This window comes from Felis catus, chromosome X (assembly GCF_018350175.1).
Source record: "Felis catus isolate Fca126 chromosome X, F.catus_Fca126_mat1.0, whole genome shotgun sequence".
Taxonomy (NCBI): domain Eukaryota; kingdom Metazoa; phylum Chordata; class Mammalia; order Carnivora; family Felidae; genus Felis; species Felis catus.
Window position 1 is genome coordinate 83,040,205 of NC_058386.1, and position 13,281 is coordinate 83,053,485.

Sequence of the window (13,281 nt, forward strand, 5' to 3'; positions counted from 1 at the left end):
AAGACCTCATGTATTTAGAGAACACATTGGTGGTTGCTTTAGGCAGTGGCCAAGAAGTGGGCAAAAATGGGAAAGAGGTCAAGAGGTACAAACTTCCTCTTATGAAATAAGTAAGTCATGAGGATGTCATGTACAGCATGGTCCTATCGTTAATAGTGTATTGTGTATGTGAAAGTTGCTAAGAGAGTGCATCTTGAAAGTTTTCATCACACACACAAAAATCTGTAGCTATGTAAAGTGATGGATGTAAGATAGATTTATTGTGGTGATTTTTTCATAATACAAATATAAATGTCAAATTACTATGTTGCACACACAAACGAACAGTTTTAGGGGATGGAGTGTTTCCTCTTCTTCACCATAATCAGGTAACTCATCTACAAATAAATGGTACTAAAGCTAACCCAGCATATAATATGTGTACATTTCCTTCCTTGTTGCACCAAATCCCAGTGATGTCTATGAGTTGTTCATGGTTAAGTCATCTCTTTTGCTATGAAGAGACCGCAGGAGTGACCCCACACATATTTGCTGAAGTTTCACAATATTACATGTTGGATATGTTTTATTGGTTTGTTCACTTCTCCTCACAATAGCTGTGTAAGGTAAATTTCAATTGCCCACTTTGCAGAAGACCCACTGCAGGGTCATACACATCTACACAGAGGCATCTTTTTCATTTTCTACAGTTTATCTTTTCCCAATTAAAAGACATTATTTTAGATAACAAGACAAAAATTTTCTTAAAACCGGTTGAAACAATGACAAAATTGTGACCCCAATGCTCTGAAAAATTTCTATGTGTATAAAAAGAATGAAAGAACATATACATAGTTTCATTTCCTACTTACACCTACATCTATGTCTCACATAATTAAGTGTATATTAGATGTCTACTGTGTGCCGGGCACTGTCCATCCAATTCAACCACTAGTATCCACATCTTATTTCTCTTGATACCTCGACTGGATTACTCAAAACGCCCCCAGAAACAGGATGGATGTTAGTGCCCACCTCATGGGGTGGTGAGATATTACCTCAAGTGGACTCCATCCCATGAAAGTTTAGTCTAAGCTTGACCATGACTCCTGGAAACCTGGGTGACTGCACAGGAAATAATGCAGTTGTGGGTGTAGGTTGAAAGTTGAAAGTTACTAAACTGTTTCATATTAGTGACCGATTTCCTAGAGACCACCTGTAAAATTTTCTGAAGGATATTTTACTCCCTAGGTTCAGTACATTGCCAATGATATCTAAAAACCTCTATGGAAACCTAGTCAAATGAATATGATGGTATTTTTAATGTGCCAACGTGGGAAGACCATAGTGTTCATATATTTGTTCAAGCATTGTTCTGGGTATTTCTGTAAGATGCCTTTGAGTAAGATTTACATTTGAATGGGTACACTTCAGTAAAGCAATTAATCCTCCATTAATGTGATTGGACCTCAAATGATAAATTGAAGTCCTGAATTGAACAAAGGGTTGATCTCCCTTGAGTCAAAGGGAATTCTGCCCAAAGACTGCCTTTGACTTCACATCAGCACCTGTTGTTCCCCAGCAGACAATATTCAGATTCCAACTCTAACTCTTTCCTGAGTCTCCAACTTGTCAAAGTTTCCTATCAGATTCTGCCTAGCCTCCACTTCCTCTTGACTCAATTCCTTAATATAAATTTCTATCTATATATCAGCATCTCATTGGTTCTGTTCCTCCAGTAACCTCTGACTACTATAGGTGCTAATAGTCAAGTATCCTGTCTGTCCTTGAGTAATGTGTGCTTTCAACCAAAGATATTCCCCGGCAACATTTGGATATTAACAGTTAAGTGAAAATATAATGCCTAGAAATAGTAATAAAAACAGTCATTGACAAGAACATCAAAAAGTATGAATTACATAGGCATACCCTATGTAAAACATGGAGGCCCACAGATGTGCAAGACCTGTACTCAACACTGCTAAACATTGCTGAGAGAAATTAAACAGTGGCCTAAATAAATGGAGGGACATGTCCTCTTGAGGGGTCAGAAGACTCAGTATTGTTAAGATGTCTATTCCCTCAAACTGATGTATAGATTCCATACAATACCATGGAGATGGGTTAAGATGGTGGAAGAGGAGGGCAACCCTAAGCTTCCCTCGTCCCTTGAATACAGCTAGATAAATATCAAATAATTCTGAACACCCAAGAAATCAATCTGAGGATTGAGAGAACAAACCTGCACATCTACAAGTAGAAAAACAACGACCCTGGGGACGGCAGGAACCGTGGAGAGTTGGTTTGGGGGAGAAATGAGCCATCGGTGCTGTAGAGGGGAGGGAGCCCTGATCACAGAGAGAGGATTGAGAGAGTAATAAAAAATGTGTAAACATGCATAGGGGATTGCACAAGAAAACTCTTCCCTAAAGCCATTAACTGGGTGGAGGAGAGGGGTTAAATACCGCACATTTTTAAGTAAGCAACAGAGCACCAAGTCTTAAGATTTAGAGGTCTGTGCCATCAACAGGGTCACACCTGGTGGGTTTAGTGGTATCCCAGTGGAGAAGGAAGGTGAGGACCCAGGAGTGGGCAGCATGGTCTGAGAATGCCCTGGGTCACACTGGGAGAAACTGTACCAATCTTGGAGTGCATTTAGGAAGGGGGCACTGCCTCTCTGGAGACAAAAGAACCTATGGGTGCCATTAACCTGTGTGATTCATCAGCATAAGAACAAAGATGCCTGGTGAGGGCAGTGAGCCTTGGTGCCATCTTTCTGCTATGCTTTACCACAAACTCCAAGCCCTGCAGGGTCACCCAGCTATTTTCTGGGACAAACCAACACTCAGCCACAGCATAGCAAGACCCTCTCCTAGAGTATCAGTGCAGGTCTATGCCATGGGGGTCTCTGAAGTTTGGAGTTTTGAGACCCAACTGTGCCTGAGATAAAACATGAGAGTACTGTGTTGCCTGGCAGACAGACAGCTGAAATAAAGACAAGCTTAAGGCAGGGATATGACAGCAGCCAGGGACACAAGAGGGGTGATTGTTTGATCTTATGTTCAGGCTTTCTATGGAGTGGCAGGCCTGAGCGCCCTGCTTCAGAGACAAGAGAGCAGGGCAACACCATTTCCCCCCCTCCACACCCATCAACACTGACTTACTTCAGTGAGCAAACAGTGCCACCAGGTGAAGGCCAGAGTCGCTCCCTGCAAGTGCATCTCCATTAGGGCAAGTCCCGCCTAAGAATCAACACAACAGGCCCCACCCCTAGAAGTCCAACACAAGCCCCTCACATACACCAACTCTACTGGTGAATCATAGAGTGCTTCAAAGCTTGAACTCTATGGGAAGCATGATCTAGATTCCTTTGGGTTTTATTTACAAATTTTTTGAGTATAGGAAAAGCAATTACTTATTTTTAATGATTTATTTCATTATTAATTGATTGATTGATTGATTGATTTGAATCAAACTTCTCTAAGAAGGAGAAAAACCCACACCAAGGATCTACAATCAGGTTTTTTTTTTTAAATTGACCTCAAAATCACAAGATGGAGGAATTAACCCCAAGAGAGAGAACAGGCATTTAATCAATTCACATTAAGATGCCTGAAAGGGAATTTCAAACAAAAATTATAAGGATAGTAGCTGGGCTTGAAAAAAGCATAGAGAATCCCATAGAGAATCCCTTACTGAAGAGATAAAAGAACTAAAAACTAGTCAGGTTGAAATAAAAAATGCTATAACCAAGATGCAAACCTGAATGAATGCCATGACAACGAAGGATGCACAAAGCAGAGGAGTGAATCAGTGATGTAGAAGATAAAATTATGAAAATAATGAAGCTGAAAAGAAGAGGGAAAGGGAAGTATTGGATGGTGACTGCAGACTTAGGGAAATCAGCAAATCTTTAAGACAGCTCAAAAGCTGTTGCAGGGAGTATGGCCAGAATCGCAAAAGATGAGTGTGCAAACAAAATTCAGTTAAGTGAAGGTCCTCATTCTTGAGTCTGAATGAGGCCCTGACTCCAGAATGAAGCTTCTTTTTATTAGGATAATTGCTAAAGACTATGTGCATAAAGTCAGCTAAGCAAGTGTGTTAATCAATCTAATGGTTTAGCTTTTCAAGGTTGAATTTCGAGTTAATTGGTTTCTATAAGACTAAGGAAGGCTCAGGTGTGAGGGAGGATCCATCCCTGGACAATGTTAATGGCTCTAGGCATTCCTTATGAGCAGCAGCCATGTTCAGCTGTGTAAACATGTCCTAAGGCCTTGCACCTTCTCCAGCCCTTCCCTTTTGAAGTCTTTTCCCTTGATGCTTCTCTCCTGCATCTCCCACCAAAAGCCAATGCTCAAGAGACAAGTGATGGTGAGAAAAGAAAAGTTGCCCTATTCAGGAAGCCAGCAACCTGGGAAAATGGCAGAATAACTTTGCAAAGACCATCTTCCCTGTCCAGGAAAAGCAGAAGGTTTTTTAAGGGGAAGGTGCGGGGAAATGGTGAGGGGTATATGCAGAAGAAGCTGGTGCTCAGCAGTTAATCATTTGTGCTTGAAAGGCTTCCACATTCCTCTGAAGCAATTAGTCAAGGCACTCAGGTATCTCTTATTGAGGACACCATGGTCAGTGCACTAAGTATGTATGTAAGTATGTTACAATTATGTATAAGTATGTCATAAGTATGTTTAAAAAGTTCCATTTGTTGTTGACCCTAACTTTCATCATAATCATTGATTTATCTCTTTCCTCATCACTGTCAGCTGTTGTGTAGTGTGGACTGTACAGAAGTTCCCTATCAGAGAACAGGGTGTTCACCCTCCATTTCTCCAACCTTGTAGAGGCTGCTCAGACCTTCTTTTCCTATCATTCCCTGTCCATGACACAAGACATAGCTGCCCAGATCCAGCTCTGACACCCCCATCCTCTCTGAGTCACCTACCCATGTCTAACCTGTACCACCCTTGGAATACCTGCCACTGATTGTCAAGGTGCACTACTGCCACCAGGTGTTCAAAGTCTGCAGGCTCTGGAATAAAGAACTCTATAATCCTTTCCAAAAACTGCAGAAAAAATTTTGACACAATAGAGCATCAGTTCTTGATAAAAACCCTTAAGAAAGTAGGGGTAAGAGGGAACATACCTCGACATCATAAAAGCCACATATGAAAGGCTCACAGTTAATATCCTCCTCAATGGGGAAAATGGAGTGTATGTTTTAACAATTTTCCTTTACACCTACAAGGGTTTTTTTTTTCTTTTTCAGAAAAAATTAAAATTCTCTTGTTTACGTACAAAACCTGGGTTTAGGGGATATTATTGTTACGTTTTTACTCCTTGCAGACACTTCTTAGAAGGGAAGTTTAATGATGGTGGTACTTTGGTGCCATCTTATGACAAAAGCCTGAACTGCTGTTGAACATCACAGGAAAGATAAGAGGGAGGGACTATGACTCAAACCTACCAGAGCTTCTGAAAGTCAGAATGGAAAGAGGGTAATTTATTGGGTACAGCATATTGAGGGCCCCCCACTAAGTATTTCATAAAAAAATGGAATCATACTATATGTGGCCCTTTGCATACTTAGTTTTTTTTTTCTTAGTAAAACATTAGCGACATTTATTACACATGCCTATAAAGACCAACTTCTGTCTCCATCTGTATAATCGATTGCTTTTCAGCAATCAGGCACCTGTAAGATGGGCCTCAAAAGCTACTGCACAACGTGTAGTTGCTGATGGAATGCAATTCTACTTGCTAAATTTCTTTGCCCATGATGAGTCAAAGTAGCTTCTCATCAATAGTGTTTTATATATTCATGTCAAATAAAAGATAATGGAACTGTTAATAAATGAATAAATGCCTGAGTATAATAAGCCAGATAAAAATAAAATGCAACGATTGACACAAAGTTACAGACAATCAAAACTAATCTATTGACAAAAAAACTAAATAGTTGCTTGGGGACATGGCATGCTGAGGGAAACTGTGGTCCATGAGTACTGAACTTAAAACGTCATGTACCAGGAATATAATCATACTGACATTTAACAACTTCTGATTTGTATAAGGGAAAATTCTGGGTATCATGATAGCAGGGAAGACACGTTGGTAATTATTATTATAAAAATTCCAAAGTCTTGTAAGTGACACTTTTAACTCACACTACAAAAATTTTAGGCCCTTAATTTTTTTCTTTGTAGTATGGGTAAAACCAAGCAAACCAGGAAAGAATCTGTGTTAAGATCTCAAGTTGCTACGAACCCTTCTAAATGCCTATTTTCACATCGTTCTGAGGAAACATAGAATTCATTAATTATTATTTATGCAATCAGAAAAAAATATATTTATTGCAAGTGCATGTTAACGATCAAGTCATTTTTAGGTGCACAATTTGTCCCTTTCAGACAAATGAGGAATTCTCTAAGATGGGCCTCAAGATTTACTAACACACCTGTTGGTGGATTGAAATTCCACCTGCTAAATTTCTCCTCCCATGACGTGGTTTAAGTAGTTTCTCTGCTTTTAGGTTAGTTTTTGAACCTTACAAGAGCTATTCCACAACATGCTTTTGTTCAGGTCTATGAACTCACTTGTGCCAGGCATCATATCCCACCAGGAATGTGAAATGTTAGTGTCTCCTGAGGACTGTTGTCCTTGAATATGGGGTAGAGGTTTCAGCAGCCACCAGGACTCAGATCCTCATAACCTGTCTCCTTCCGGCACCTGATAAGAGCGTGGCCAATGGAATGAAGTTCTGAAGAGGGAGAGACAGATCCAGCTATCGCTATGATTTGCAAGAGTAACTATGTGCCCAGCAGCATACTAGGCACTAGTCTAGTGACACTGACATTGATACTGATGCAGTCAAGCTGAGTCCAAGAACCCAGGGAACGGTACCACAGGACCAGCCAAGAGGGTCCTTGGCTTCAAAAGTGGTAGAAATCAAACGTTAGCTGGAGAAAGTGCTAACAGAGTTTATCAAATAGCATGAATGACAGAAAATAGCAGAGTGCCTGGGGGAGACTCAGAAAGGAAAGGAGAATGAGTCTTGTCATTGCTTTGGGCTAGGAGTTTGTATTTAAAAAGGGTTTAGGGTACACATTCCAGGGGAATCCATGGTAGTGTCCAATCAAAGGCAAGCGTCAGGTGAACAATAGGTGTTATTTCATAAATTACCAAAGGTAGGGGTATTGATGCCATCGTCAGCTGAGGTTTGTTTGAAGCCAATGTCCTGGAACATGTTTTGGATCTGGCTCTTCTTAGGTGTTATCAGGTGTCTGGGGCCTTTGACAAATCTCAGAGAATAATTAACTTTCTTGCTTCCCCGTTGAAGTGAGAACATAGCTCTTTGTCTTATTCAGAGGCCAAATGTGGAGCCTGGCAGGCTAAATGGGGCCTGGTAGAAAAATCACTTGTAAAATGGAGCCCCTTCAGCTTCCCTACTTCACAACAAGTGGGCTGTGATCATAACAACTACATGTTACAATGAACTTGTCACCGGGCCTTTTTCTTCTATCCCCTAACAACAAAGAAGAAAAGGAGTAACAAGTGGCCTGAAATCATACAGGCATTCATGATCCTGCAGTAATCACAGGGCCAGGGACTTGGTCATGTGTATCACCGAGTGTTCTCGGCGACCCTGTGGGTGAAGCATTCACACCCCCATTCTGCAGAAGGGAAGCCAGGTGCATAGTCATTATCTGCCTTCCCTCCCGCACCCCTGCCTTCACAGGACAGTAGCTCCAGGACACCCCTGGAGCAGGACCCACACTCACTGGACCCAGACCAGACCCCAACAGGTTTACCCATGAGACACTCTGGGTGCCGAGCTCCAAAGAAGGAAAGAGGAGACTTGGACCTGGATTCCTTTGTCTCCCCAGACTCTGGGACAGATCAGCTCCACTGAGGGGACCCACACCTTCAGCTAAGCTCCAAACACTTGAAGGCCCCTCTTCTTCCCAATCCGTCTCTGTATTGAAAAGTCATCATGGTTGTCACAACAGAGTCACGTTTCTATGGCAACCATGAAGTGAATGCCGGTCTTCCACACTTGAAATGCTTCCCATCTTGCAGCCATTGGTTCCTGGGTCTTGAGAAGCCGCATCCTCTCAGCCACCCAACACTACAGCTTTAGACAGCTGCATGAACAGCTCTGCCCTGGGACGTAAAAATCCAAGACTTTCCAAGGCATGTTTGAAATAATCCTGTATCCATCCACCCATTCATTCAGTTAACAGGCACTATGACCAAATTCTACACCACCCCTTGGTTAAGGTTTAGGTTTCGCCAAAATAGAAATAAAGACCAAGCATCTGAATAGGGTGGTGTGGTAAATTCAGATGTTAAATCTGAAAAGATATGGTTCTTTCCCATGAAAGAACCTTAATTCCAACCTTCCAAGTTTTTATAATTGATCATTTAAAATTATGCTTTAGGTGGGCCTGGGTGGCTGCATGGGTTAAGTGTCCAAGTGTCCAACTCTTTATCTCATCTCAGGTGTTGACCTCTGGGTTGTGAGTTCAAGACCAGCACTGGGGTTTGCCCTGGATGTGAAGCCTAGTCAAAAAAAAAAAATAAATAAATAAATAAATAAATAAATAAATAAATGCTTTAAAGCCCTGCACCCCTCTCCACATCTTTAACGGCTGTCCTCTTTACTTATATTCTCACCTTTGCACAGAAATACTTCTCCTGGATACTAAATTCACATATCCCTGTGCCTCCCCTCCTACTCAGTCTTCATCCATCATCTAAGAAGACCGTATTTCCCCATGCTTCAGTGGAAAATACAATTTCCAGCTCAACAACTTTTTTGTCACATGTACAGATCAGAAATGTTGAAATGATTGTTCAAATGAAGACAGACAGGAGTTTAGAAAAAAAAAAAAAAAAGAATTCCTTACCCCAGAACAGAATGTAATTGCTTGAAAATAGTTAAGGAGCACATTGGAACAAGATGAGTTACATAAAAGCTAGAATTTTAAAATACCTCCCATAGAGTCAGAGTCACATAACTGGAAGGCTGTGCCTTAGACAATGGGCTTTCAAATGAAGCTCACATTTTCTATGACATATCTCATGCTTTTGCTTCACTGAAAAGGGTTCTGTAAATATTTTTCATTCAGTTTAGCAATAATTATTATTTTTTTTATCGTCACTCTAGGAATAGCTGTCTTATGTGTCTGCTGTTGTATGCTTGTTTGTTTCTCAAGGGATTCGCATGTATGGAATAGAATCATGTGAAATTATAATGTTCCCAACTCTGACATGGTTAAATATATTATCTAAATGCATTTTCTAGGGATGTCTGGGTGGCTTAGTTGGTTAAGCATCCAACTTCAGCTCGGGTCACGATCTCACAGCTCGTGAGTTTGAGTCCCGCATTGGGCTCTGTGCTGACAGCTTGGATCCTGGGGCCTGCTTCTGATTCTGTGTCTCCCTCTCTCTCTGCCCCTCCCTTGCTGCCCCTGCCCTGCTCACAATCTTCCCCCCTCTCTCTCTTGAAAATAAATAACCATTTAAAATTTAAAAAAAATGTAAGTGCATTTTCTAATATACCATATTTAGACAACACAATGATGGTGATATATAATGGTGGGTATACAGAACTCTTGGGGTTTTCTGTTTATTTAAAATTCATTTTATGCATCATAAAAACCATGATGCTAGACTTTCTTGTGGTATGTGCCCATGAAAAAGAAAATCTACCAAACACTATGCATGAATCGAAATATATAAATAAATATAAATGTAAAAAAATGTTTGAATTAATAAAAATTCATGATAAGAGACAAACTGTCTTTATCAAATAATTCCAAATGTACACACCATGCCTCTATGAAGAGAACCTTATTTCCACCTCTCACACTAGAGCCCAGGGCTGACTTTGTTTCATTTCTAAAAAGTAGAGTAGATGAATGGGTGATAGTTACTGTACATTGGAAAAAGTAGACAAACACCACCTTAATCCTGCGATGAGAGTCAATAGCTCCAGTGATCCAGTGAGGTCTCATGGCTATCATGCCCTCCCATCCTCCCAGAGGTGAGGTGACGAGAAGGGCACCTCAACCTTTTTTCTTTCTCAGAACCCTCGGGAGAAAAGTAACAGGCTATGCACGCACTCCTCAACACACAGGGTCATGACAGCATTCTGGCAGTTCCACAAACACTTCACCAGAGTTACCATATGACACAGCAATCCCACTCCTAGGTACACAGTCAGGAGAAAGGGCCACATATGTCTGCATAAAAACTTGTATACAAATGTACATAGCACCAGCTTGAATGTATACTAATTAATAAAAGAATAAAGACAATTTGGTACATTATTTGACAAAAAAAGAAAGGAAGTACTTATATGTGTGACAGTATGGATGAAACTTGAAAAATGTTGAACTCGATGAAAGGAGCCAAAAATGCAAAAGACCACATATTGCATGATTTCACTTATATAAAATGTCCAGGGAGAGTTCACCAATATGCTGTACCCAACACTTTCCATCCTGATTCTAGAAAGCTCTGTCTGGTGAGTTTATGTCACAGACTCTCCTTCCCATTTTCCTGTTCCATATTGTCCAAGCAGCAATTCAGGTTTTTGTCACCAGACGGCACCAAAGCATCGCCATATTGTTCAAGCGGCTGTTCAAGATTTTGTCGCCAGATGGCACCAAAAGATCACCATATTGTCCAAGCGGCTGTTCCGGTTTTTGTCACCAGATGGCACCAAAGGATCACCATATTGTTCAAGCAGCTGTTCAGGTTTTTGTCAGCAGATGGCACTGAAGTGTCATCATCATTAAACTCCGCTCCCAAAAATTTTCTGCAAGGAGAAGAAGGAGGAAGAGGAGGAGGAGAAGGAGGAGGAGGAGGAGGGAAGAGGAGGCAGAGAAGGAGGAGAAGGGAGGGGGAGGTTGGAGGGGGTGGACGGAGGAGAAAAGAACCAAACAAACTCCCTTAAAATCCAAGATTTGTATATATACAAATTGATCCTAACACTGGCTGAAGGAACTGTTAGGTGTAAAAAGGATTGTGAAAACATACACTCTAGGGCCTGCAAATGATGAAACACCAGGTGGCAGTGGTGTGCCTTGGCATTGAGTGGCAGGTTTGTGAAGGCAGTACATGTCAGAACAGGGGATAAGTGAGCTGAAACTGGATGGGCCATCAGAGAGGAATCTGGGCAGCTGTGTCCTGTATGATGCAGAAAGGATGACAGATGGTGTGTGAGGAGGTGTGGGCAGCTTACACAAGGGTTGGGTGATCAAGAATGAATGCTTTGTTCTCTGGTAGACACCCTCAGAACAGTCTACACTGCACATTAGCTGACAGTGGTGAGAGGATAGAGAAATCAATGAGCATGATGCAGTTTGGGGTCAATAGCAAATGGAACTGCTTTAATATACATATGAAGTTCCAAGCAGACTTGGTATCGTGGTAAGCAAACCTTTTCATGATTGTTTTTATAGTCTTTTCAGCATGTACTTCTTTCAATTAAAAGAGAACAATAAAAATGGAGATAAATGTCATGGCACCTGGTGGTGAGATCCAGGATGACAGCTCTTAGAGTCTCAGACCAAGGGTACATGGCAAGGAAGAGGGAGGATGGAGGTTGGGAGGCTGACTTCATGGAATCAGCCAGCTTTTTGGATTTTCCCTTAATTGGAATAATCATCTGTATATATCACTTTCCTGGAATATAAACACTATTTCTGGGATATCTAAACCTGAGATTGGAAGTCCAGCTCCAGGCTTACCTGAGACTAAAGCTGCAACTGTGAGTGTGTAGTGAGGTAGTAGAGCTGGAGGAGGACATGCAAACACACACACACACCGTGTCAATACAAAAGGCACATCACATTAATATGAGAAAGGCTAAGAACCATGATACTTTCAATAGATGCAGAAAAAAAAAAACATTTGACAAAGTACAACATCCATTCATGATTAAAAAAACCAAAAACCAAAAAACAAGAAAGGAGTGTTAAAGGAACATGCCTCAACCTAATAAAGGCCATATATGAAAAACCCACAGTCCACATCATCCTCAATGGTGAAAAACTGAGAGACTTTCCTCTATGGTCAGGAACAAGACAGGGATGTCCACTATCATCATTGTTATTTAACATAGTATGGGAATCCTAGCCACAGCAATCAGACAACAAAAAGAAATAAAAGGTATCCAAATTGGCAAGGAAGAGGTCAAACTTTCAGCATTTGCAGGTGACATGATACTCTTTATAGAAAACCTGAAAGACTCCACAAAAGATTGCTAGAACTGATACACAGATTCAGTAAAGTCATAGGACACAAAATCAATGTACAGAAATCTGTGGATGGAGCTATAGTGCATTATGCTAAGTGAAATAAGAGACAGATACCATATGATTTCATTCATATGTGGAATTAAAGAAGAAAAGTAGATGGGGACCCCTGGGTGGCTCAGTCAGTGAAGCATTGAACTCTTGATTTTGGCTCAGGTCGTGATCTCATGGTTCATGGGATCAAGCCCCGTGTGGGGCTTTGTGCTGACACCATGGAGCTCGTCTGGGATTCTCTCTATCCTCTCTCTGACCCTCCCCCCACTCATGCACTGTCTTTCCCAAAATAAATACACATTTTTTTTTAAAGAAAAAAAGGATGAACATAGGGGAAGAGAAACAAAAGTGAGAGGGAAGCAAACCATAATAGACAGCTAACTTTAGAGAAAAAACAGGGTTGGTGGAGGGAGGTGGGTGGTGGATGGGCCAAATGAGTGATGGGTATTAAGGAGAGCACTGGTTGTGATGAGATTTGAGTGTTATATGCAAATGTTGAGTCACTAAATTCTACGCCTAAAACTAATTTTTTCGTATGTGTTAAGTAACTAGAATTTAAATAAAAACTTGAAATCAAACAAGAAAGAAATCTGTTGCATTTGTATACACCAATAGTGAAGCAACAGAGAGAGAAATCAAGAAATCTATTACATATATAGAATTACGCCCCAAATAATAAGATACCTAGAAATTAACCTAAGGAAAGAGGTACTCTGAAAGCTACAAACACTGATGAAAGAATTTAAGGATGACACAAAGAAGTGGAAAAACATTCCATGCTCATGGATTGGAAGAACAAATATTATTAAAATGTCTATACTACCTAAAGCAATCTACACTGGTGGTCCCCCACTCCCGCGAAGTCACCATATTGATGCCGAACTTAGTGTGGACACCTGATGGGCATAGCGCACTACAGCCCAGAACTCCTGGGCTCAAGCGATCCTCCTGCCTAAGCCACCTGGGTGGCTGGGACTACAGGCACGTG

The 13,281-nt window shown here is 41.0% G+C and overlaps 1 long non-coding RNA gene across 1 annotated transcript in view; it reads right to left on the reverse strand.

Moving 5' to 3' along the window:
• Positions 1 to 233: 233 nt before the first annotated feature.
• The window catches only part of LOC111558726, a 29,288-nt gene continuing 16,240 nt past the window's right edge, over positions 234 to 13,281 (reverse strand). The window contains exon 3 of the long non-coding RNA XR_002739852.2: positions 234 to 8,535. This is a non-coding gene — a long non-coding RNA (uncharacterized LOC111558726). The remainder of the gene's footprint in view (positions 8,536 to 13,281) is intronic.